This window comes from Leuciscus leuciscus, assembly GCF_965113295.1.
Source record: "Leuciscus leuciscus genome assembly, chromosome: 19".
NCBI classification, from domain to species: domain Eukaryota; kingdom Metazoa; phylum Chordata; class Actinopteri; order Cypriniformes; family Leuciscidae; genus Leuciscus; species Leuciscus leuciscus.
In genome coordinates, this window is record NC_138743.1 from 38,622,543 (window position 1) to 38,648,786 (window position 26,244).

Genomic DNA, 26,244 nt, shown 5'->3' on the forward strand with positions numbered 1-26,244 from the left:
CCGGCATAGACTCTCAAGTTGAGCTCCAAGCTAAATCTTGCCACTCCTGTCAGAATGTACAAAAAGAGCCTGGGCTAGCACCTCTACACCCTTGGATGTGGCCCTCTAGTCCATGGGAAAGGATACATGTGGACTTTGCGGGTCCATTTGAAGGACATATGTACCTGGTCGTTGTGGATGCACATTCTAAGTGGCCGGAGGTGCATATTATGGACAGCACAACGGCCAGCATGACCATTCAAGTGCTCAGGGGCCTTTTTAGTCACTATGGCGTTCCACATATCCTTGTGAGCGACAATGGACCGCAATTCTGTGCTGAAGAATTCAGTGCATTTCTGAAGGCCAATGGAGTCAAACACATCCGCTCAGCGCCATACCATCCTGCCACCAATGGCTTGGCCGAACGGTTTGTGCAGACGTTCAAGCATGCCTTAAAAGCGTCCAAAGGCACGGCACGTGTGCGTCAGAGACTTGATGCGTTTCTTCTGACATACCGAAACACCCCTCATGCAACAACGAAAGAAACGCCGGCTATGTTGTTCCTCGGACGCAGACTGCGCTCTCGATTGGATTGTCTGAAACCCAGTGTTGCTGGAGCAGTACACCAGTCACAGGATGCCCAACAACAGCGACGCCAACGCCACTCTAGGGCCAGACAGTTTGATGTTGGGGAGTCAGTTCTGGTGCGTGATTATAGGAAAGGGGAGGAAAAGTGGGCACAAGGTGTTGTTATGGAAAAGACAGGACCGGTGTCGTACAAGGTAAAGGTGGGATCACCAGGGGTTTGGAAACGCCATGTGGACCAGATGCTGACACGGCCAGATTCAGAGCCTCAGCAGATTGAAGTGAACCTTCCTGTAAGTCCGCAGGTGGTACTACCTCATAGTGATAGTTGCACCACACTGCACCTTAATACACCGCCACATGGAAAGAATGATAATCAAATTCCTGAGATTTCCGAATCATCAAAAACACACCCGTCCGTTGAACTACCCCCTACGGAATATGCACAGGCAACAGAGACTGTGAAACGTTATCCTGAGAGATTCAGAAAACCACCAGTACGTTTCCGTGATGAGTAAACAGTGATTAGTTCACAGAATGTGGTAGTACAGTCTGAGTTGTGGGTCATATTGTTTTCAACATGCAAGTATACAGAAATAGATAACTCCTGAGTTTTATTTTGATGAAAAAAAAAAAAAAAAACTGTACAAATATATATATATTGTGTTAAAGGCACATTCTATCTTAGTGGGGAGGAAATGTTATATATGTAGCTAATGTTGTGCTATATGAAGGTGACCACTAGGTCGCAGTAGTGTTCTGTAATTGACGGAGTTCTCGGTTGTAATAAAAACAGTTCAGAAGAAGTGAGTGAACCAGCCAAACGTGTATGAGTGTTTTCCTCTATGTGCAAATATCGAATTGTCTATATAAATACATTAGGAGGAAACATAATACATTTAACGTTAAATAATCTAAACTAGATTAAACTTGTTGACTTTCAAAAGTAGGCGCGCCAAGAAGGCTATTCTCTGTATTTTGGTTCATTTTTGGTGAGCGCCACGAGACGCGCTAAAGCAGCGCATCATGTTGTTTTATTTATTTTTCAATGGCATGATATTGTGTAGTCATTTTTAATGTACACAAATAAAAATATACATTTGACTGTTTCAGATGATGTCATATCATCTGTATGACTAAATAACAGAGTATTAAGTTATTTCCCAGCAGTGGAACAAATCCAAGTGATGGCGCTCGCGCATCGCGCTCTCACACAACATAGTAGGATATCAGTTCTGGCGTTGCTTCATATCGCAGACTGTTCATTATCAAAATGAAACACAGTCAACCAAACATATAAAAAGTTATTCTGCATAATTTAATTGGTCTGTTGTACAATATAAAGGGCAAGCTGTGCCACACACAGTCCTACTCCAAACATTTCCCTTGCTGTGAAGACGCTGATTTAGCCTATACGTGTATTTTGGGACTCGACTGAAGTATGACGCCTTCTTTATATTAATAGTTAGCATCCACATGTTACATTGCAATGAAAACTTTTGACTGAATGAGAGATGCGCGACCGTTTCGATTTAAATAAATTTGTTTAGGCTTGGCGTTTATAAAGGGCACAATATAGGCTATTTTTATAGTCTGTAGCCTATATATTATTTTATTATAGCCTGGCCTACATACTTATTTTTCCTTCTTGTTGTTTTCTGCATTCATTTGTCATAAGGGAAAGTAAAATAGGCAACACATAGCCTACATGTTAATAGTGTTTATCATGTAAATGTTGTATTTTATTTACAGGTCTTTTACACTATTGCTGAATAGGCTAATATAAAAAAAATATAAAAAAATGATGACGCCTTTCTCTCTCAACATGATCCGGTGTGACTTGCACTCATGTGCATGCGACTTATTTTCTGGCAAATACGGTCAGTTAAAAAATGTTGCTGTATTATTACAAAATGCATAGAGTGGAGACCATTTGGGCAAAAAACCCACCCACATTTGGGCTTAATCACTGTTATTATTAGGAAATGTATTTAGGTGTAGACAAAATCAGTTATGTTTATTTATAAATATGAACGTACCTCGCATCTCCCGGACACTAGCCGTTAGTCTACTTCTTTGGCCTATTTTTTTTAGCTGGCCAGTTCTCAAAATCTGTGTGGAAAAGCTGCGGAGCGAGGAGAGAACGCACAATGGCTTTGCTTTGGAAGTTTTTTTTTTGTTTGTTTGTTTTTTGAAAGTTTAGTTGCCAGAGAAAATAACACACCGTTTTGTTTAACATCAATTGATACTCAATATTAATTAAATAAATAAATATAATGTCAGAGAATGCACAAAGCGCATCCTTTTGAGATGTAAATTATAATACATTTTAATAAAACACACAAGGCCTACATCATAAAACTCAGAAGATTATGTATTTTAATATATTATATTATAATACAAATAAAAAGGCGTCATACTTCAGTCGAGTCCCAAAATACACGTATAGGCTAAATCAGCGTCTTCACAGCAAGGGAAATGTTTGGAGCAGGACTGTGTGTGGCACAGCTTGCCCTTCATATTGTACAACAGACCAATTAAATTATGCAGAATAACTTTTTATATGTTTGGTTGACTGTGTTTGATAATGAACAGTCTGCGATATGAAGCAACGCCAGAACTGATATCCTACTATGTTGTGTGAGAGCGCGATGCGCGAGCGCCATCTCTTGGATTTGTTCCACTGCTGGGAAATAACTTAGTCATACAGATGATATGACATCATCCGAAACAGTAAAATGTATATTTTTATTTGTGTACATTAAAAATGACTACAAAATATCATGCCATTGAAAAATAAATAAAACAACATGATGCGCTGCTTTAGCGCGTCTCGTGGCGCTCACCAAAAATGAACCAAAATACAGAGAATAGCCTTCTTGGCGCGCCTACTTTTGAAAGTCAACAAGTTTAATCTAGTTTAGATTATTTAACGTTAAATGCATTATATATGCCTGAGTCACTTTGGAATAAATCAGAGCGTGTTTCATGATAAAACGTGACTTAGCCTATACAGTCGAGAAAATAGGCAAATTCAGACCAACTGCTGGTCTACACAGAGAGAAAGCCCTGTCTAGGCTCTTCTGTTGTGCCGAGCCATTCGTTAGTCTAGTTGTTTGATGAGAAAATTAAATGTAGCCTATAGTTGCATTACACGCGTTTTGTAAGCTCCGTGCAACAGCGGACTATTATTACTAGAATATTAGAAGAAATCTAATACTCAAGCTGTTTTCTCATTTTTCTACTCTTAATATTAAATAAAAAAACGACTGAACGAAAGATACACAGATTCTCTTGAACCACCACCGCGTTTGCGGCAGAAAACTACTGCACTGCAGCCAAAATGCTCTGTTCGACTTATCTGAGATCCTTTACTCTTCCCTGTGGATGACCTGTGACCTACTTTCTGTAAGATCTGAATTTTTGAACTTGAATTTTTGAACTTGAATTTTAGAAAACTGAATTTGAAGTTCCGAATTTCTTCATCTTGAAAACTTGAATCTGTATTTTTTTAAACTGAATATTTGCACTATACGAATTCAGAACAAAAAAAACTAGCTGTTTGAAAATACATGTCTATAAAATTCAGCCATAAAAACATTTCAATTTGTTCAATTTCAAACGTTCAATATTCGTTTAAAAAAAATCAAATTCAGAACTATTTAAACTACCACCTAAAATTCAATTTAGTTAGATTACACTTGCAAATAATTCAAATTTACACAATTCAAATTCAAATCATTTTGTCATATTATAAGCTCCATAGAGATTATGCCAAAGTCTTTGGAGCAATTTCTTCTGGTGTCTGCATGTTATATAGAGCTCAACCAAGATTGGACACACAACAACTAACTTTGTTATCACTGACTGACACTTCAGTTGGTAAGATTTGTTTTTCTTGTAACAATGGTAAGAACAATAAACTAATTAGATCCCTGTTCAAAACAGATATTATCACAGTCCCATATGTGGTTCCATACTGGAATAAATTTGTGCAAAACATTGACTGGAAGAAGGTCTGGCTCTTACCCAACCGATATTTGCTGACCAACAAAATTAGAGAAATATCATTTAAAATAATTAATAAGTTTTACCCGTCTAATGATCATATTGTTAAAAAAATTTAAAAAGACATTGATGTAATGTGCACTTTCTGCTCTATGAGTATTGAAACAGTTACTCATTTGTTTTGGCACTGCCCTTTTGTCCAAAGTTTCTGGTCTGACATTTGTCATTTTATTGCAGAAAAAATTGAGAAAGATTTCAAGTTGTTTTGGAAGGATGTTCTTTTTGGCCTTTATGACCTCAGCAGAACTAAGACTAGGCCTAATGAAACTTTCATCTCATTATTCTCTTGGCAAAACTTTACATTCATAAATGTAAGTTTGTGCATTCCAAAACATCTTTTATTGCTTTTAACATTGAGGTCAAGCAATATGTCAACACGATTAAGTATTCTCTTAATCAAAAGGCAACAAAAACTGTGAATGTGTGTAAACAATTTGATATTTTTTTGTAAATCCGTACTTCCCCTGGCAAAATGTGATGATGTGAGTCTTTTGTTTATGTTTTGTTTATGTTAAAACACCTGCAATGTTGGAAACTGCACAATATGTTATTTTTATAATGGAGATGAACGTTCCTGTAAACTGTGCAACTGCTGAATAAAGTGTCTTTAAAAAATAAAAATAAAATTTAAATAATAAAAAAAACTCATAAAGACATAAATACATTTTCTTTTCTTTTCTTACATGCATATGAAGCAGAAAAATTTGGATTTTGTGTGAATTTTAATTAAAACACAAGTTATAATTAATACCTGTTACAGAAACACGCTGGCGAACTCCTGCTGGTCAAACCTGTGTCACTGTATGACCAAACATCTATAATGATCAATCTTTATAAACACACTGCACATGTTTTCATCAGTGGCATTTATTACATATAATCTACCAGTAAATATGACGTGTCTGCATCATTTGTGCTTTTTGTAATGCTTGTTTGTGTGTGTTTTACGCAGGGCTTAGAGAATTAACTCTCTGTGAACCCATGAACCACAGGTCCGTAGCCAACCTATTGAAAGGGGGGGTTCTTTTTTTCAAAAAGTGGACCTTTTTGCAGGTTTTCTCCTCCTTTTGTATTTAATTATGAGGTTCAAATACTTCATTTTGGTGACCTTTTATGCACTAATTTGTGCTCAAAACACCTTTTTTTGAAGCTTTGTCAATGACTAAACACTCCAATTTCATTCATTAGATGTATGTAGGCTACACTACCGGTCAAAAGTTTTAGATCGGTAAGATTTTTTATGTTTTTTAAAAGAAGTCTCTTCTGCTCACCAAGGCTGCATTTATTTGATTAAAAATACAAACAAAAACAGTAATATTGTGAAATATTATTCCAATTTAAATCATCTGTTTTCTATGTGAATATATAGTAAAGTGTGATTTATTCCTGTGATCAAAGCTGAATGTTCATCATCATTACTCCAGTCTTCAGTGTCACATGATCCTTCAGAAATCACTCTAATATGATGATTTGATGATCAAGAAACATTCATTATTATTATCATCAATGTTGAAAAAAGTTATTTACATTTTTATTTCATGATGCTATGATGAATAGAAAGTTCAAAAGAACAGCATTTATCTGAAATCTAAAGCTTTTGTAACATTAAACACTACTGTTCAAAAGTTTGGGGTCAGTAAGAATTTTATTTTTGGGGGAAAGAGCTCAAATAAATCAATACTTTTATTCATCAAGGATGAGTTAAACTGATCAAAAGTTACAGTAAAGACATTTATAATGATATAAAATATTCTATTTTAAACAAATGCTGTTCTTTTGAACTTTCTATTCATCAAAGAACTTTGAAGAAAATTTGTACACGACTGTTTTTAACATTGACAATAATAATGAATGTTTTTTGAGCATCAAATCCTCATATTAGAATGATTTGTGAAGGATCATGTGACACTGAAGACTGGAGTAATGATGCTGAAAATTCAACTTTGATCACAGGAATAAATTACAGTTTAAAATATATTAAAATAGAAAACAGTCATTTTAAATTGTCATAATAATTCACAATAATACTGTTTTTTGTATTATTATTATTGTTTTTAATCAAATAAATGCAGCCTTGGTGAGCAGAAGATACTTCTTTTAAAAACATTAAAAAATCTTACTGACCCCAAACTTTTGAACGGTAGTGTACATCCAACTTCACTCAACTAGTACATACTCGTGACGTCAAACATCCTCACACTATCAGTGAATCGGTGCAAAATAAACTCATAACAGTTAATAAATAAAGAATAACATGACACGCATAAAAAACACTCAGCATCACCAGCAAGCACCTTTAAGCTAACCATGAGCTCAGAACGGATCATTAGGCTTGTTTGAGATGCGCCTTGCCTCGCCTGAAATGTATGCGAGAGTAGGAGCGGCTGCAGTGAGAGGAGGAGTGAAAAAAGTGCAGGCAAGCCGGACAGATCTCTCTTCACGCAGTGGATCTGACCATTGCGAGATCAAAGATGGATATCGCGGGATTCACGCTCGTGCACAGTGTTGCTAATAAACTGGATGGAATTTAAGTTCTGTTGCTTTTATATGAAAATAAATATAATGAACAAGACACCCAAAGTAGCCTACTTATTTAATTCCATTCCAAATACATGTTTATCAGTCTTTTGTTCTTTAATACAGACATGTGTTTTCTTTCTTTCTTTCTTTCTTTTTTTTTTATTTTATTTTTTATAAAAATTACATTGCATAACCCATGGAGATAGTTTGGGAATATTCACACATAACGTACATAAAACATGATATCAGAGTTTTAAAATCAAACATTTTAAAAGAGAACAATACATCACAGTTGTTTAAACCAATGAGCATTAAGCTGTGTCGTCAGCAAGTCGTTTCCCATCGTGCTTTTAGGCTTGTTCGACTTCATGCAGCTCTGCGCAGACCGATCGGCGGCTGACTTAAAGCAGTGCATGCCGGTTAGAAATTTTGTCCGACTTGATACAGCGCCGACGCCACGTGACTGTGACGTATGCCATCAAAGTACCGCGAGAGCGATTCGAGAGTAGCCGGAGAACTCAGCCAGCGCAGCTTCTCAAGAGCGGCTGCACTGGGCTGCAGGAGGGCTGATGACGACACAGCTGTCCCACGATTGGCCGGATTCACCGCATGACAACGATCACGTGTGTTTCGTGTTTATTCGAACACCTTTAGTTCCTCTAAAGCTCTCAAATCAGTTTATTATAACAGTGAACACTCTTTTCATGTCGTTGTCATGTAATATTGTGTCATGTTTATCAAATTAAAACTGCTTAAAAAACGTAGACTCCACTTCATTGATAGTTGCTTATGTTGAACTTTATTCTTGTTCAAAAAAGACGCTGTATGAAGCAGTACATAAAGTATTGAATGAAAATGTCTCTGAAACATCTGTGTATTATTTGGCAAATATTGCATTTATTTCACTGCAGCTGTGGTAAAGTATGCAAACACCACGTGAGCGGTCACTACGGGAACCAGAAAGTGTCCGACTTCACGTCTCCGTTTGCAGCTCCTCCCCGCCTGCACGCGGCTACTCTCGCCGATCGGTTACATCCAGCCGCAGGCGATGTCCAACACACCTTTTGATCAGCGCAGTCAGTGAAGAGCAACTGCGCTCGACTGCAGAATCCGACACGCGCGCCTTGCGCTCGCGAGAGATTTTTGACATACGTCAGCATGACATCAGAGCAAGGCGGACCGCACTCGGACACAATTCTAACCGGCATGCATCTCGCGCTGATCACCGGTGATCGGTTCTGTGCAGATTTTGCTCATCTCAAACAAGCCTATTAACGCTACAGACATAACACTCTCACATACTAGGCATCGTAAATCAATTAATATACTAATCAGTCCAGATAATTTACCTCAAGCGGTCTGCTTTGAAGTTCTCAGAGGAATAGGCTTGTTTGAGATGAGCAAAATCTGCACAGAACCGATCACCGGTGATCAACACGAGATGCATGCTGGTTAGTAATGTGTCCGAGTGCGGACCGCCTGGCTCTGATGTCATGCTGACGTATGTCAAAAATCTCTCGCGAGCGCAAGCCGCGCGTGTCGGATTCTGCAGTCGAGCGCAGTTGCTCTTCACTGACTGCGCTGATCAAAAGCATGATGGGAAACGACTTGCTGACGACACAGCTTAATGCTCATTGGTTTAAACAACAGTGATGTATTGTTCTCTTTTAAAATGTTTGATTTTAAAACTCCAATATCATGTTTTATGTATATGTTATGTGTGAATATTCCCAAACTATCTGACAGTGCGATCTCTTTGGGTTATGCAATTTAATTTTTATAAAAAAATAAAATAAATAAAAACACATATGTCTGTATTAAAGAAAAAAATATTGATAAACATGTATTTGGAATGGAATTAAATAACAAGTACTTTGGGTGTCTTGTTCATTTTATTTATTTTCATATAAAAGCAACAGAACTTGAATTACATCCAGTTTATTAGCAACACTGCACGAGCATGAATCCCGCGATATCCATCTTTGATCTCGCAGGTGTCAGATTCACTACGAGAAGAGAGAACTGTCCGGCTTGCCTGCGCTTTTTTCACTCCTCCTCTCACTGCAGCCGCTCCTACTCTCGCATACATTTCAGGCGAGGCAAGGCGCATCTCAAACAAGCCTAATAAGACCGCACCGAAGGAGAAGCATTTCCATTGGCTCCAGTCTGCCGGTATTGGCCAATCACAAAAGTCGATATTGCACAGCCAATATCACTGAATATCCCACTGTTTTATTATTATAATTACGCTACGTTTATATGGCTATTATATTGTAGACTATTGAGTGGATAAAATATAGAAATTCAGAGAGAGAAATTCGCGTGCAGTTCAGAGAGAGTTCTCGCAATACACTTTTCAAAGCAACGGTGAAGAAGCATCGCCTCTGAATGATGGGGGGGAGGGGTTATTGCGAGAACTCTCTCTGAACTGCACGCGCGGTGGGGGGGAGGGGTTATTGCGAGAACTCTCTCTGAACTGCACGCGCGGTGGGGGGGAGGGGTTATTGCGAGAACTCTCTCTGAACTGCACGCGCGGCACACACACACACGTCCAGCTACAATATATCATATTAATTTGAAACAGCAACCCACAAAATTTGTCACAAGCATTGATTAAAACAATGATGACAATAATCACATAAACAATTTTTTTTTGTTGCAAAAAACTACTTAAATTCTGGACCTTTGGCAGTGATGGGGGGTTCGATCGAACCCCTGCCTACGGGCTTGAACCAAGTCTATATTTATTTACTTTTAAATGAGACATTTTAATAATCATTTTACATATTAATTTAATATATAATTTTCTTCAGAATTACTGAATCCAACAGCAAGTTATTGACATATTTCACACATTTTGTAAGTATAAATTGAAAGAACAATAATTTACAGAAAATAATCAAAAATATTTAACTTAAAAATAAAGGCCATCACTAACATATGTTACATTTATCAACCCATGAACCAGTTTCTATATGTGTTTTAAATTTTTATAAATTTGTAAATATAATAATAATAATTGTAATGCCATATTTGTAATAAAAAGGTAAGAATTTTATTGAATAGTCTCTTATTGGCCTGATTAACCAAGCTGCGCATAAGGGGAGGCTGCAGACCTGGAGCCGGTAGATCTACGCCCCAAGCAGTTTTACGCCCCAAGCAGTTTTACGCCCCTGCTGTTCCTGATGCGTCCAGTAGGGGGAGGCTGTACATTGACACGAATTGATTGAGGTATAATAAATAATCCGCTAAAGTTATTGTTGTTTAGCAATGATGCAACATTTATTATTTATAAACGAATAGCTTGATAGAGCTAGGTAGATATCAATTCATTTATTTATATCAATGGATAGGTCTATCATTTATTTCGAGAGACAAAAAGTTCTGGACGGTCAGGTTGATGTTCTGTCTGGCTTAAATTTATAAGTTATAGCTTACCACGTGTAAGTTTAGCTGCCCCTAGTCTTCTCTACTCACTTTCAAAATTAATTTTCTTTTGAATTTTCTTTTGTTGCCCGTCTTTATCTTGCCTCTTCTGGTAAGACTCCTTTACTCCTTTCTGGTTTGAGTTGTTTCTTATAAAATGAGATGATCTAACTATCTCATTTATATCTAAATATAAATTTTTCTTAAAATAGCGTACTGATCTGGATTAAAATGTAGGCTGTGTGCACTTAAAGTGGGATTTATCATACTCTGTCTTTGCCAAGTAACTTGCATGATGCATCCCATAAAGGTGTGTGTTTGCTTTAGCTATGGAAATCTCTCTCGCTCTCTCTCTCTCGCTCTCTCTCTCGCTCTCTCTCTCTCTCTCTCTCTCTCTCTCGAAACTTTTATAAACTATAAACACCCATCTCTTTTTTAACTGCATTCCAAACCAATAGCTTCTCTAGTAAATAAATGACTTACAGAGACATACAAGGACATGTTTTTAATGTCATTTTTTACATTTTCTCTGCACAGTCCATCATCAGTGGCCAAAAGAAATCAAAGTGTCTTGACACTTTTTCCAAAAGTGTTCCACCAACAAGTACCTGTGCCATTGTACTTTGAAGATCAGGAGCAAATTGATGCAATCCACACTCATCTGACATAAATTCTGGGCAACACACACACACACACACTGTGACTAGATCAAATTCACCATGGATGTCCTTTTTATATTTTTTTAAAGTTTAGCTTTTTTTAATGAAATACACACATGAAATGCAAATTAAAAAGGCAGTTTGTGTTCTCGTAACACTTTCTTTTATGTGGTCTGTGACTCATGGGGTCAGTGATTCTGCAGGGTCTCCAATAAGTATTATAGTTTATCTCAGTTGCTTTGGTGCATTTCTCAGATCACACCTGAAATCACATCATCTTTCACTTGTGCACATCATAAAAGCAATTTCTCATTATATACAAATTGCAAATGCTTTGGTACATTCATGCAATTCATAATGTACAACTGTCTGCTGTTTCCTACATTATCAACTCTTTATGTCATGTTGATCAAAATATAGGCCTATTATGCTATTTCTCTGTTGAATTGTCATACTCCTCAAAACATCTAGGCATTAGTTCCTTGCATAAGTCATTAAATGCAAAATGGCTGACTAGTTGTCATAAACTGTTAAGCATGTTTTCAATACATTTCTATGCATTTTATTTTGTAAATGTGTCCTGAATTGATGAATTGCGGAGGTGTATTTAGAATTTCACTAATGAAGGAAAAAATGAATTGATATAATGAATAATGATGAAATGTACAAAAGCAACTGTGATAAAAAATTAAGGATTCAGGAATTTTATACAAAATTTAACAGTGAGTCCTGCTGCTTTTGAATTTGACAAAATAAAATTCACCATGGATGTCCTTTTTACATTTGTTTGTTTAATTTAATTAAAATTTTTTATCAGTGAGCAGAAGCACTTTGACAGGAGGATAGAAAAACAGTTAAAGCAGAGTGGCAAGCCATAGGGGAGTCATCATAATTCATAAATGGTGTTGATAAATAATGTTTTTGTGAACAAAAATATTGTCTCTTTCTTATAAATGGCCCTTGGAATTTTAGAAAAGGGATAAATTGTGTTTGTGTTCATAAAATGCTATGAAGGACACTGTTTTGTAGCTGTATGATGACTAAGTGAATAGTACAGCAGATATTTAATCCAGGATCCATATGATTACACGGTGCTGTATGTCTAATGGGCTAAATATGTTTAATATCTAATTGTAACTTTATATAAATTCACAACAACATATTTCACTCAGTCTCCTGTATAAAAACATACAGTGAATATTCTATTATTATTAATTAGTATTATTATTATTACTATTTATTCAATATTAATGTATTCAATATTCAATTAACTATTCTATAGTAGGTCATATATCATTACTTGTCATCTGATCCAACTATGTGTGTTATTTTTTAATTCATGAAAACAAATAGTCTTCTGTATAGGCTGAGTGAAGCCCAACCTAATATCTAGAGATATTTTAATCCATAGTGCAGTGCAGATTTATACTAAAACGTTTAATATTTAAATTAACAAAAACCACAAATTCGGGCAAAATCTATGAACTGGACGGTTATTATTGTGTAAGTTTTGAGCATCGATTTAATGGTGTTATTTCGCAGCATATCCCCCTACTGGACGCATCAGGAACAGCAGGGGCGTAAAACTGCCAGGGGCGTAAAACTGCTAGGGGCGTAGATCTACCGGCTCCAGGTCTGCAGCCTCCCCATATAGCATAAAAACCCTATGATTTAATAAAATAACAGATATTATACAGACACTTCATATTTAATGGTATTAGATGATTTGTTAATTTCATTTATTAAATTAGATGTTCAACACAACATCTGTAATGTGTTTGTAAAGGTGTTGTTCTGTGTGTTCGGGTCAGTTTGTGCTGTATTTACACTGTTTGACCAGCAGGAGTTGCCAGTGTGTGTTTGAGTCTCAAGCGCTTCCAAACACTGAATCATTTAGTGAATAGGTTGATTCAGTTGATTCAAAGTGTGGAAAAGCTTAGGATGCGTCTCAATCCGCTCCAGAGCTTCCTAGCTGGTGAATCAGTGTATGGTGAACATGGTAAGGACAGTAAGGACAGTAAAGCTCACGACACATCGGGACACTGATGACTCTGTTTCCAGCGACGTCACAACGTCCTCAATGTACAACATCAGTGGTGTTTATGAACAACAGCAGAGCTCATATCTCTCTCACATTACTTGTGCTGTCATATAAAGCACATTATGATGAACACTTTACTTGTTAAATATACATAACATTTCATCACGTAACAAAAGTGACATCTAACACTTCAGCCGTAATAAACATTACCTGTCTAGTGATGTGTGTTTCTGCTGAAATATAATAAAATAATGACAGGCCGATGCTGAACCAATCAGGGCTGCGTTTCCCAAAAGCTTCGCTAGCCAGAAATGGGCGCAAGTTCTTGCCGAAATTGAACGTCTCCAAGAAGAAAAACATGGACTCCACAATCGCTGTCATATTGCTGATGATGACCTTCTTTAGAGAGAAAGATGATGCCATTTTCCTTCTTGCTGATGTAATCATTTTACTGGATTCATATAATGGCTGATGAATATATATGTTCAGATGTATAAAGATGTATTACGGTCTCCCACATTAGCACTCCTTCTGTCTGCTCTTCTGCATCAGGACACCAGTACCCATGCAGATGCTGAAGCTCAGCTGGCTCTTCACTACACCAAGAGTCATCATGCTGGGTGAGGCTGGCATTCAGTGTTCATACTTATACCAGTGGATTTACTACAACAGTTTCTGATTTGGCTGTAAGAGATCATTCGGCCCTATAAGGTCAAGCTTTCACATTTGTTTTTTAGGAGATTCCATCCTGACATGGAAAACATGGATGCTCTGCGTAGAAGTAAAGGTGGTCATCCCGTCAGTTCACCTCAGGATGACTTCACATCTGCCCTGGCTGTCTTCTTCACTTCTTTCTATATTCTCACCCTGGAGAACCAAGCTGAGGCTGATCAACCCTGGATCATCCAGAGAAATACAATGTTCAGCTTTTGAAGAACGCATTAAAATTCATAAAATGAGAGCAGTTTTAGCTTTGTAACATGGATCGAGGAGATCAGGATCCTAGACTTTAGTTTAAAGGGACAGTGTACTCAAACATGTACCCTCACATAGTTTCATTCTCATTTACAGGTATTACTCACTCCTGCGGTGAAAGCATTATCTGTAAATCTGTGTAATTTGCGCGCTGTCGCGGAAGCGTCAGCGGAAGCATTCAGCTCTCGTGTTCAGCCTCCTCGTGTGAAGACCGACTCGGGAAAAGACCAGCGACTCTACCTGTGCGACTCCACCGAGCAAGGACACCAGAAAGGCACTTAAGTCTCTCCTCTTCCCTTTCTCTTCCCTCTACTTACCTTATTGTTCACCTTAATCAACATGTGCTTTCAATACATTCCTGTTATCTCTCGGCAACGTCCTTTCATCACGCACAATAGGCAGCGCAATACTGCCAATCTGCGTCCCATCCCCACATCCTCACATACTCCTCTCTCTCTTTCCGTGGGTCTATGGAATTGTCAGTCAGCAGTCAATAAAGCTGACTTCATTCCAGCCTTTGCATCTCATTCTACTCTTAGTATCTTGGGGCTGACTGAGACCTGGATTCGTCCAGAAGACTCAGCAACCCCTGCTGCTCTCTCTAGCAATTTCTCCTTCTCCCACTCCCCTCGCCAGTCTGGGAGAAGTGGGGGTACAGGGCTTCTCGTTTCTAACAATTGCAAATACTCCGCGCTCTCTTCACTATGCAACAACAACTCATTTGAATATCATGCTATTACACTTACAACTCCCATTAAAATCCATATTGTAGTCATTTATCGCCCCCCAGGTCAGCTGGGTAACTTTGTAGATGAGCTGGATGTGCTGCTGTCCACTTTCCCTGAGGACGGCACCCCACTTCTAGTCTTCGGTGACTTCAACATTCATCTCGAAAAGCCACATGCAACAGACTTCACCTCTCTCCTAGCCTCTTTCGATCTCAAACGACTCATCACCACAGGTACTCACAAATCAGGCAACCAACTGGACCTGGTTTACACACGCAACTGCACCACAGAAAACATCCTGGTGACACCTCTCCATGTCTCAGATCATTTCCTCATTACTTTCAGTCTACTACTCTCTACCCCTGCACCACCACCCCCACCACCAGTCACTTTCAGACGAAACCTGCGCTCACTTTCCCCCTCCCATCTTTCCTCTGCCGTGTCATCTTCTCTTCCCCCACCCTCACAATTCGCATCTCTGGATGTGAATACCGCAACGGACACCTTATGCTCCACTCTAACCTCTTCTCTAGACATTATCTGCCCTCTCTCCTCCAGGCCAGCACGCGCTACTCCCTCTAATCCCTGGTTATCTGAGGTTCTTCGGGAACACCGGACCGATCTCAGGGCAGCGGAGAGGAAATGGCACAAATCAAAAGACGCATCTGACCTGAATATGTATCAATCTCTCCTCTCTTCCTTTTCTGTTGATGTTCATGCAGCAAAATCTTCATACTTCCACAACAAGATCAACAGCTCCTCCAACACACGATTCCTCTTCAAGACATTCAACACTCTCCTCTGTCCACCTCCACCACCACCCGCACCCTCCTTAACTGCTGACGATTTTGCGAACTTCTTCACCAACAAAACAACAGCTATCAACGGTCAGTTCTCAGCTCCACACACACAGGAACCCAGACCGACCCCTTCCACAGCCAATATCCCTCTGTCCTCCTTTTCTTCGCTAACCGAGGAAGAAGTATCTACACTTCTCCTCTCCAGTCACCCTACCACCTGCCCACTTGACCCCATCCCCTCACACCTTCTACAAGCCATCTCTCCCACAATTCTACCATCACTCACACACATCATCAACTCTTCCCTCCATACTGGCACTTTCCCTACAACATTCAAGCAGGCTCGGGTTACCCCACTGCTCAAAAAACCAACACTAAACACATCATTTGTAGAGAATTACAGACCTATCTCTCTCCTACCATTCATTGCGAAGACACTTGAAAGAGCTGTTTTCAACCAAGTAACATCCTTCTTGTCTCAAAACAACCAGCTGGATGTCAACCAATCCGGCTTCAAGAAAGGGCATTCAACTGAGACTGCATTACTGTCAGTCACAGAAGCCCTACGGATCGCAAAAGCTGCTTCCAAATCTTCAGTCCTCATTCTCCTGGATCTGTCTGCTGCCTTCGACACTGTGAATCATCAGATCCTTCTGTCCACCCTCTCATCACTGGGCATCACAGGAACTTCACTCCACTGGTTTGAGTCCTATCTCACAGGTAGGTCCTTCAAGGTCGCATGGAGAGGCGAGGTATCCAGGGCACATCAGCTGACCACAGGGGTTCCCCAGGGTTCAGTTCTTGGTCCCCTCCCCTCCTCTTCTCCATCTACACCACATCACTGGGACACATCATACAGGCACACGGTTTTTCCTACCACTGCTATGCTGATGACACGCAGCTCTTCCTCTCATTTCAACCAAATGATCCCACAGTAGCTGCACGGATCTCAAGCTGTCTGGCGGACATCTCGACATGGATGAAGGAACATCACCTGCAGCTCAACCTGGCAAAGACTGAGCTTCTCGTCCTCCCGTCTTCAGCACGACTTCACCATCCAGCTAGAATCATCATTAATCACCCCATCAAGGTCGGTCAGAAATCTTGGAGTAACGTTTGATGACCAGCTGACCTTCACAGACCACATTTCAAAGACAGCTCGATCTTGCAGGTTTGCACTGCACAACATCAGGAAGATCCGGCCTTTCCCAACTGAGCATGCAACACAACTTCTCGTCCAGGCCCTGGTCATCTCTAGACTTGACTACTGCAATGCCCTTCTGGCTGGACTTCCAGCATGTGCAATCAAACCCCTACAGATGATCCAGAATGCTGCAGCTCGTCTTGTCTTCAACGAGCCCAAAAGGGCCCACGTCACTCCTCTGTTCATCTCTCTACACTGGCTACCTCTCGCTGCTTGCATCAAGTTCAAGGCATTGACACTTGCTTACAGATCCATCACAGGCTCAGCTCCCTCCTACTTTCACTCACTCCTACGAGTCTACATCCCTACCAGACACATACGATCGGTCAACGAGCGACGTCTCGTGGTTCCATCGCAGAAAGCCACAAAATCACTTTCCAGAACATTCTCATTCACAGTTCCATGCTGGTGGAACGCTCTCCCCACCCTCATCCGGAATGCAGAATCCCTGACAACATTCAAAAGACAGCTAAAAACCCATCTCTTCCGTGAGCACTTAACCTAATATAAAAAAAAAATAAAAAAAAATAAATTAAAAACGATGTTTTTCCCTTTGAAACATCACTTATCAGGCTTATGCTACTCTGAATAATACCTGAACTTCGTATTTTGAGCACTTCTTGTGTTGTTGTTGTTTTTTGCCTCTTTATGATGACTCGCTTAAATTAGTCCTAATTTGTAAGTCGCTTTGGATAAAAGCGTCTGCTAAATGACTAAATGTAAATGTAAATGTAAATGTATTACGTTTCGGCACATCTCCTGGTTGACTGTGTTGTGGCTCCATATACTGTAAATGAAATGAAAGCTGTTTATCACACTGATGTCTGTCAAGCTGTAGTGGAACTCAGTGGGGATTTCTCTAAGACTGAAGCTCTGATATACGAGACCATCAGTGTGTTGTCCGGAAGGACAAGCACATGGTGACCTCTCAGGTCTGGCAGGAAGTCTTTGAGAGCTCGAAATACCTCCATCATTTCTAGCCGATTTATGTGCCAAGAACGTTGATGGTCCTGCAAAAGACCTTTCGCCGAGCGACCACTCATGACCGCCCCCCATCCCGTGAGGGAAGCATCCGTCGAAAGAGTTACGCGTCGACAAGAAGCCCCCAGCACTGGGCCCTGGGCGAGGAACCAAGGTTTCTTCCACATGACCAAGGCACGAAGGCATCGCCGCGTGACCTTGATCGTGCAAAATGGATTTCCCCTCGGAGAAAACCCCTTGATCCTGAGCCACCACTGCAAAGGTCTCATGTACAAAAGGCCAAAAGTGATTACGTAGGACACAGCTGCCATGAGCCCCAACAGTCTCTGAAACTGTTTCACAGTGAGTGACTGGCCTAGTTTTACCCCCTTTACGGCTGTGAGAATCGCAGAAATACGTGCAGGAGACAGACGTGCTTGCATTATTGTTGAATCCCATAAAACACCCAGAAAAGTGGTCCTCTGAGCTGGGAGGAGCACACTCTTCTTGGCGTTGAGCCACATGCCCAACCTCTTTATGTGAGACAGAACGACATCTCGATGCCGAACTGCCAACTGCTCGGACTGAGCTAAAATCAACCAATTGTCTGGATAATTTAATACGCGAATGCCCTGGAGTCTCAGAGGAGCCAGAGCTGCATCCACGCATTTTGTAAAGATGCGGGGTGATAAACCTAGGCCGAAAGGAAGAACCCAATACTGGTATGCTTCGCCCCCGAAAGCAAACCTCCGGAACTTCCTGTGATGAGGATGGATAGATACATGGAAGTACGCGTCCTTCAAGTCTATTGTGACAAACCAGTCCTCGGACTGAATCTGTTACACAATCATATTAGCGTAAGCATACTTTGAACTTGAGATTCTGAAACCTGCTGTTTAATTGACGCAGGTCTAGGATAGGACGCAACCCCTCAGCCTCTTTCGGAACAATGAAGTAACGGCTGTAAAACCCTGACTGTCTGCTGGGAGGAGGAACCCCTTCTATAGCTCCTTTTGCAGAAGTATCAGTACTTCCTGCTCCATAACCAGAGCCTGCTGGATTTGGTTGAACAGTCACTTTGGTGCCCTGAAGCGGCGAACCGGCAGGGAACAACCGAACTGACAGTTCTACGCCCCTCCTTGGAGGATCGTATGGGGACGCTGACACCTCGGTGCCCTGAACGGAGAACCGGCAGGGAACAACCGAACTGGCAGCGCTGTGACCCTCCTCAGAGAGTCGCACCCCAGAGGGTGCCGAGGAGAAACGATTTCTCAAAACCGTCCCTGCCCCGGAGGAACCTTCAGAAGCCTGATAGCCTCAGCGTCAGGACTTCTTGTCTAAGTTTTAATAGAGATAACGACAGTCCTCAGATCTTGCCTACCTCTAACTAGCTTTGTTCCTACGACCCTCCTCGGAGGATCGCTGGAAAAAAGCAGGCACCTCGGCGCCCTGAAACGGCGAACCGGCAGGGAAACCGAAATGACTGCTCTACGACCCTCCTCGGAGGATCGTTTGGGGACGCTGACACCTCGGTGTCCTGAAACGGCGAACCGGCAGAAAAACCGAACTGGCAGCGTTGCGACCCTCCTCAGAGAGTCGCACCCCTGAGGGCACCGAGGAGAAACGATTTCTCAAAACCGTCCCTACCCCGGAGGGGACCACCTTCAGAAGCCTGCAGCCTCGGTGTCAGGGCTTCTTCATCCAAGCTATTTTAGAGATAAAACAGTCCTCAGATCTTGCATATCTCTAACTGGCTAGACTGCGACCGCCACCCAGGTCCCCCTCGATTGTGGATGAGCCTGAATGGCGACGCTCTGTTTTGCTGCATTTTATTTATGCTGCGAGGAGCTTTAGTAGGCTGAGACTGCTCCCGCCCAGCAGTCTCAGGAACATTAGATCGGTGAGGAAGAAACCTCTGTAACGCCGCTGAATAATTTATCCTTCGTTTTATTGAAAGCAGAGCGTCCAGAAGAAAAGACATATTTTATCTTTATTTTTCTTTACATCAGAAAACTATATATATATATATCTCACTCTGTGGCCACCAGCAGGAAAACAACCGAACTGGCAGCGCTGCGACCCTCCTCAGAGAGTCGCCCCCCAGAGGATGCAGAGGAGAAACGATTTCTCGAAACCGTCCCTCCCCGGTATAGTTATCTGTTGCGCGACGCAATTCTCGAATAGCGTCAGTGCTGACATCCTCACATTCATCCATGTCCTTATATACTTTACCCACCAGCGCTGCCTTTTAAAAAAAATTATATTCATCTATTTTTATGATGGCTGGTGGGTAACATCGGGGTTATGATGACGCCGACTCGGGAGAGAGATAGCTCACAAGCGTCTCTTAAACTCGAGGCACTGTCATACCATGATACTTAATACCCATAACATTACTATAGTAGAAGTTTGGGGATTAAACACATAAATAGAAACCGGTTTATTCCACGATCTCGACACCTCAGTATGGAGATAGTGGAAAAAAACGGCATTCCCTGACGAGGAGGCTGAGATATAGAGTTTTCCTTATATTTTCACTCTCATAATAACCGGCTGGCCAGTAATATTTAACTTAGCAACAGCACTATATAAAACCTCCTTTTAAAAGTTTATTTTCTTTTTCTCCTCTTTATTCAACAGAGTTATGAGCTGACTTATTTATTTATTTATTGAAAACTCATAAACATCTGCTTTATTCTTTATATTTTTAATTGTTTTGTTCTCTTAACAAAAACACTAACGATACCAATTCCTCAGAACTGGAAATCGCAGCATGAGTGCCTCATCCCGGGGAGGAGAAACCGTAGAGCGTGCTTTTCCCCGAGATAAGGCACTGGATCTAAAACGTGAAGGCAGAGATAGGGCGGGGCCCGTCTCAAACCCCGCTGTTCGATCCATTCGCGATCCCCAAGATGCGCGTCGACGCCGTGCCTCGGCAGCAGCGGGACCTGCGCCTCGGGGAGCGCGCACCGAACCGTCCTCCTCGAAGAACGGCCGGCGGGAGCGGAGCGTCCTCACGGACAGCTTCTCGCTATACTCACAGTCAGCCCCCTCGAGAACTGACTGTTGGCATGCTCCACTCCCAAACAAGCAACACAAAGCTGAAGTGTGTGTCCCCACCCGTGATATAACGTGGGCAGGGAACAACACAACGCTTGCTTGCTCTCTTTTGCCATAATATATATATATTGCAACTTGACAGACAACAATAAATATGACAGAATACACAGATCGCTTGCTGAAGGCACAGAAGCTAACGCGATCTGTGTCAGCGGGGCTGCCTTATAGTTTCCTGGTCGATGACGTCACCCGCCTATGACGTCTCGTCTTTCCATTGGACTGATTATACACGTGCTTCACGACGCAATCACGCAGGGCGTTCCCACCGCGTCTCGACGCAGCTCGAGTTCCCTTGAAAGGGAACTCACCATTTCTACCCCTCCCTTTCTTATCTCCCCGTACTAGAGCTTGTGTTTTCTGATATATAAGCCCATGTACACTGTTATCTCTATTTCCATTGTCACACATATTCTAACACCCTTTTGTTATACGAGCACACACACACACACACACACACACACACACACACACACACACACACACACACATGTCATTTTAAAAACTACTAAATATATATTTTGCCCTTAGTTCAAGCAAGCTCATCTGTTTTTAGAAAGAACAAACTGTTCTTTCTGCAAAAGTTATTTTAAACTCGTTCTTCAGCTGTGAGGGAGAAGATGATATGCAACTTGCAGTTTCTTTAACACCATATATGGTTTAAGCTGGCTAAATTAAAAAAATTCCATTACAGTATATATGTGAATATACAAATAAAATAAAAACTACCGTAATCAATTATACTGCATAGTAACTTTACAGTATTTTAAATCATTAAAGAGACAAGTATTTTCTGCGCTTTTATCTTTTTACACATTCCTTTCTGACACACATATAACTGAATGAGGAAAGAAAAAAAAGAAAAGAAAAAAGAACCACAGCAACAACAAAGTAACCACCACCCCCAAAAAAAAACAGTGTAGTCAATTGTATGAAAAGTAGATGAAAAAACGTTAATTGAAAATAGTATGGACATATGCTTCCACACATATACATACAAACATATACCCAAAGCATATGTACACATACGCCTGATCACGAAAAAAGCATGCTTGCACACCCATAATATATATATATATATTAGAGGTGGGCATAGATTAATTTTTTTAATCTAGATTAATCTAGATTAATTTTGAAATTAATCTAGATTAATCTAGATTAAAATGGCTCATTTGAATTCTGCCGAAGGCATTCAGAATATGTGTGCTACCCAAATAATGACTATAAAAGTAAGTGTTTGAGAACGGGTTTCTCAAGCCAGGTGGCGCATTAGACCAGGGGCTCATCTCCTGTTTCCAAAATGCATCACAAACTGCTTGAGAAAGCTGTTCTACTCATAGACTGTAAAAGGTTACTACTGTTACCGTCCGTAGACAACATTAGGTAGGCCTATGTTATTATCAACTACTATAGGCTATCAATTAGGGATGGGCGATATGGCCTAAAATCTATATTGTGATATACATCGCAGCCTCTTGCGATAACGATATATATTATAATAAAACCATTTCAGAACAGGTTACACAGACCCTGCTAAACAACTTTTTTTTTTTTTTAAAGGGTGTATGTAGTTTTGAGAACATATATTGTACAAAACTGTAAGTATACAACATAATTTTGCAGATAAATAAAATTTAAGTACGCTAGCTGCAGAGACTTAAGTAGGTTTAATGTTTATTATGGCTTGGAGCTTATGAAACCCCAAATTTAAAATTAGAATATTGTCTAACTGATGTCTTTTCAGTTAAAAAGAAACACAACAACGATTCTTAAAATCGGGCGCAGACAGAGATTATGTGCTACACCACTAAGATATATTGGGAATAATACGCGCGCGCTGGTATTCAGTGATATGTTTCAGGGCCTGAATTTCGTTTTGGAAAATGGGGGGGAAATCCCCCCTTAGGTGATTCTTATGGGGGGGGATTTTTAATTTGAGGGGGGAGTTTAGACTTTTTATTTTTTTTATTACATGTATCTCGCCTAAATGTATGCTCACTCATTGCATTTTTACAATGGGGTAATTTTGTTCTTAAGAATTTACACAACACAAGGAAGCTTGATTCCTCAATATTTGAATTAAATTGAAAAAAGTAGCACAAATAAATACAATAGAATAGAGATCCCAATAAAGAGAAATAAAGAGAAAAGTTTTTGCTTAGGTCTAACACTAGTATTCAGAAATACTACAGAGACTGAATAAAGTAATCAAATGAAAAATAACACTGGGTAGTATTTTAGTCCTGACTAAATTAAATACATAGGCTATTAATCCTGATTACTTAAAATGAAAGCTATGTTTTGTTGTTTTGACAACCAAAATTAATGACAGACAGACACATATGGCTGCTGTCCCTTTAAGAGCTAGTGCACGGATCCTGTGTTCATTATACCGTCACGTGCGATTTATGCTTATTTATAACCGACTGTGTTTAGAGGATACTCACCAAGACCGAAATTGACATCATTTTCGCATGTTTTTGACTGTTAAAGCGATATAATCCACGAAAAATAACTTTTGTTACCCGCGAGCTGTGTGTGAGGCGGCTTTACTCTATGTATGTGTGCAGAGAGAAAAAAACATCTCTCAGACAAGAGATGTTTAACATCGCGTGAATGCTTAAACTGGTAAGACTTAAAAAGACGTGCAAATGGTAAACTTTAGTTACTCATGATGCAATGCTGGCCCGATTATGCAAGTGACAATTCCGTCTATCCCGACTCCCGAGACGCGAGAGTGTATTATCGCCTCCTGCAGTGCTTAACGATTGCCTTGTGCTGTTCAACCCATTTTGAGAGACGAGAGATAGAAGACGCGGCACCGCAGAATCACTCAAGCTGTTTGAGAAATTGCGTCTCGCAGACAGTTTTAAAATTTGATTTTATAATCTGTGTGGATTCATTTACTAATGAGGTGCGGGTGTGAGAGGACGCTGGCGTCGTGTGTTCGCCGCTTCTCAGCCTGCTAAAACTGCTATGACTATTCTGTGAAACTTATCTGTTCTACTGATAACAGACATTGAGCTTTGTCCAGCTTTGTTTGGATATTAAAAACATCTAGGCTCTGACACTTCTTACCTGGAGCTGCCCTTACTGCTAGAGTGGTGAGTGATCTGGAGCTGTTCATCACCTTGTGATATAGCTGGGGATCTTGTCAGTCGGATTGGTTTCAGTAAATCGAACATATTGATGGCGTGGACCCTCGGACAGTTCATAGTATAGTAGCTGGCTGAAGTTTTCTCGCCTATTGAGCTGCATTGGTCCGTGGCTAGGCTAACCGGCTGCTACCAACAGATACTGTCCTGAAACCAAATCTTCTATAGTCCGCATGGGCTCCCCTCACCTCCAACGTATGCCACACTTGTCCCCTGGGTTACTACGGGCACTGCCACTTGTCCTGGTGTGCATAGCCATCATTCATTCACGTTTGCCGGATCCATGGACAGCTGCTAACTGTAGCATGACAGCGACTCTTCCATCCACCATGCTCCGGTACCTGCCGAACCAAATCTTGGAACTTAACACTCGTCTTGCCCCATCAAACATCTTTGCTCTCAAGCAATTGGGCATTCTTCGCCGACCCCGCTACGTCCATAGAGGGTCGCGGCGGCGTTTTGTTTACTCCGAGAGCATCTCCGAGAGCTCAATTCCAAGCCTGTGCACTGCTTCTAGCGGCGCACACCAACAACGTCATCGGATGCGTCATCAGAGCGCTCATGGTTTAGGTCTAAAAAACCATAACCGACCACACCCAGGCCCCCTGCTGGAGGAACCCCGCACTGCGCGCCCGGGGAAACGTGGAGTGGACCATTCTGTGCTGCGCTCTCTGGTAAAGTGGATTCCATCTTCAATGATTAAAATGGAACTGTTAAACTGCCAATCACTTACCAATAAGTCATCTTTTATCCACAACTATATATTTGATCAGAAGATTGATTTTATGTGTCTCACTGAGACCTGGCACAAATCAGAAGTGTATTCTGCACTAAATGAAGCGTGCCCTTCTGGCTATACATATCTGGAAAAAGCCAGGGGTAAAGGACGTGGAGGGGGTTTGGCGGTTATTCATCGCTCTGATTTGCACCTGTCCCCTGTGACATTGCCAAAGCTGTCATCATTTGAATGCTTGGCTTTTACGTGCGAAAAATCCATCCCACTTACAACCATCCTCATATACCGGCCACCTAAACCACACCCACGTTTCATTTCAGAATTAACTGAGCTACTCCTGTCAGTGTGCACCACATCAAACAATGTGGCAATTCTTGGAGACTTTAATATCCATGTTAATTCTCCCACTAGTCAATATACCACAGAACTATTACAACTTCTTGATACAATCAATCTCAGACAACTCGTGACAGTCCCTACCCATACAAAAGGGAACACACTGGACCTTATTATAACAAATTTTCCTGTTATCAATGTTCATGTACATGATTTAGGAATATCTGATCATAATGCCATATCATTAGACTTTTCATTCCTGACTTCACTCAATAAGCCTAAACATAAAATCTGCTTTCGCAAAACAAAAGAAATTAACCCTGAACATCTGTCTTACGACCTACAAAACCTGGCCATATCCGCCAATCACTCTTCTCCTGACGCACTTGTCGATCATTACAATACCGGATTGCAAGAGATACTTGATGCCCATGCACCCCTCAAGACACGGACTGTAACATTTATACGCTCTGCCCCGTGGTACACTGGTGCGCTGCGTAGACAGAAGGCGGCTGGGAGGGTCCTTGAGAGGCGTTACGTTGCCTCTGGGCTGACTGTCCATAAAACTGCTTATAGAGAGCACCAAAGATCATATTCCAAATTACTCAGTCAGGCACGGTCACAATATTATTCTAACATCATTAACAATAATCCAGGAAATTCAAAACAGCTCTTTAAAACAATAAATCATCTTCTCAGTCCACCGATCTTGAGGCAAAAAAACAGTACAGACGATCAGTGCAATAAATTCCTTGATTCTTTCACCACAAAAATAATTACCATCCGTTCTAACCTAACACCCAGCAATGTCATTCCATCCATCCCCCTAACCTCAGTACCAACATTCTCTGATTTCATTCTCCCCACACACAGACAGGTTGAGACTCTCATACATAGCATGAGACCCTCAACGTGCTCACTGGACCCCCTTCCCACTGCTTTGATCAAATCAAAT

The 26,244-nt window shown here is 40.7% G+C and overlaps 1 long non-coding RNA gene and 1 pseudogene across 2 annotated transcripts in view; both read right to left on the reverse strand.

The window, feature by feature from the left end:
- Positions 1-26,244, reverse strand: part of LOC309482478 (NLR family CARD domain-containing protein 3-like) — a 199,886-nt pseudogene that overhangs the window by 61,151 nt on the left and 112,491 nt on the right. The window lies entirely within an intron of this gene.
- On the reverse strand, positions 6,311-8,577 carry LOC309482584. The gene is made up of 2 exons (XR_014200320.1): positions 8,429-8,577; positions 6,311-6,963 (listed from the first exon to the last, which is right to left on the reverse strand). It is a non-coding gene; the product is annotated as an uncharacterized lncRNA (long non-coding RNA).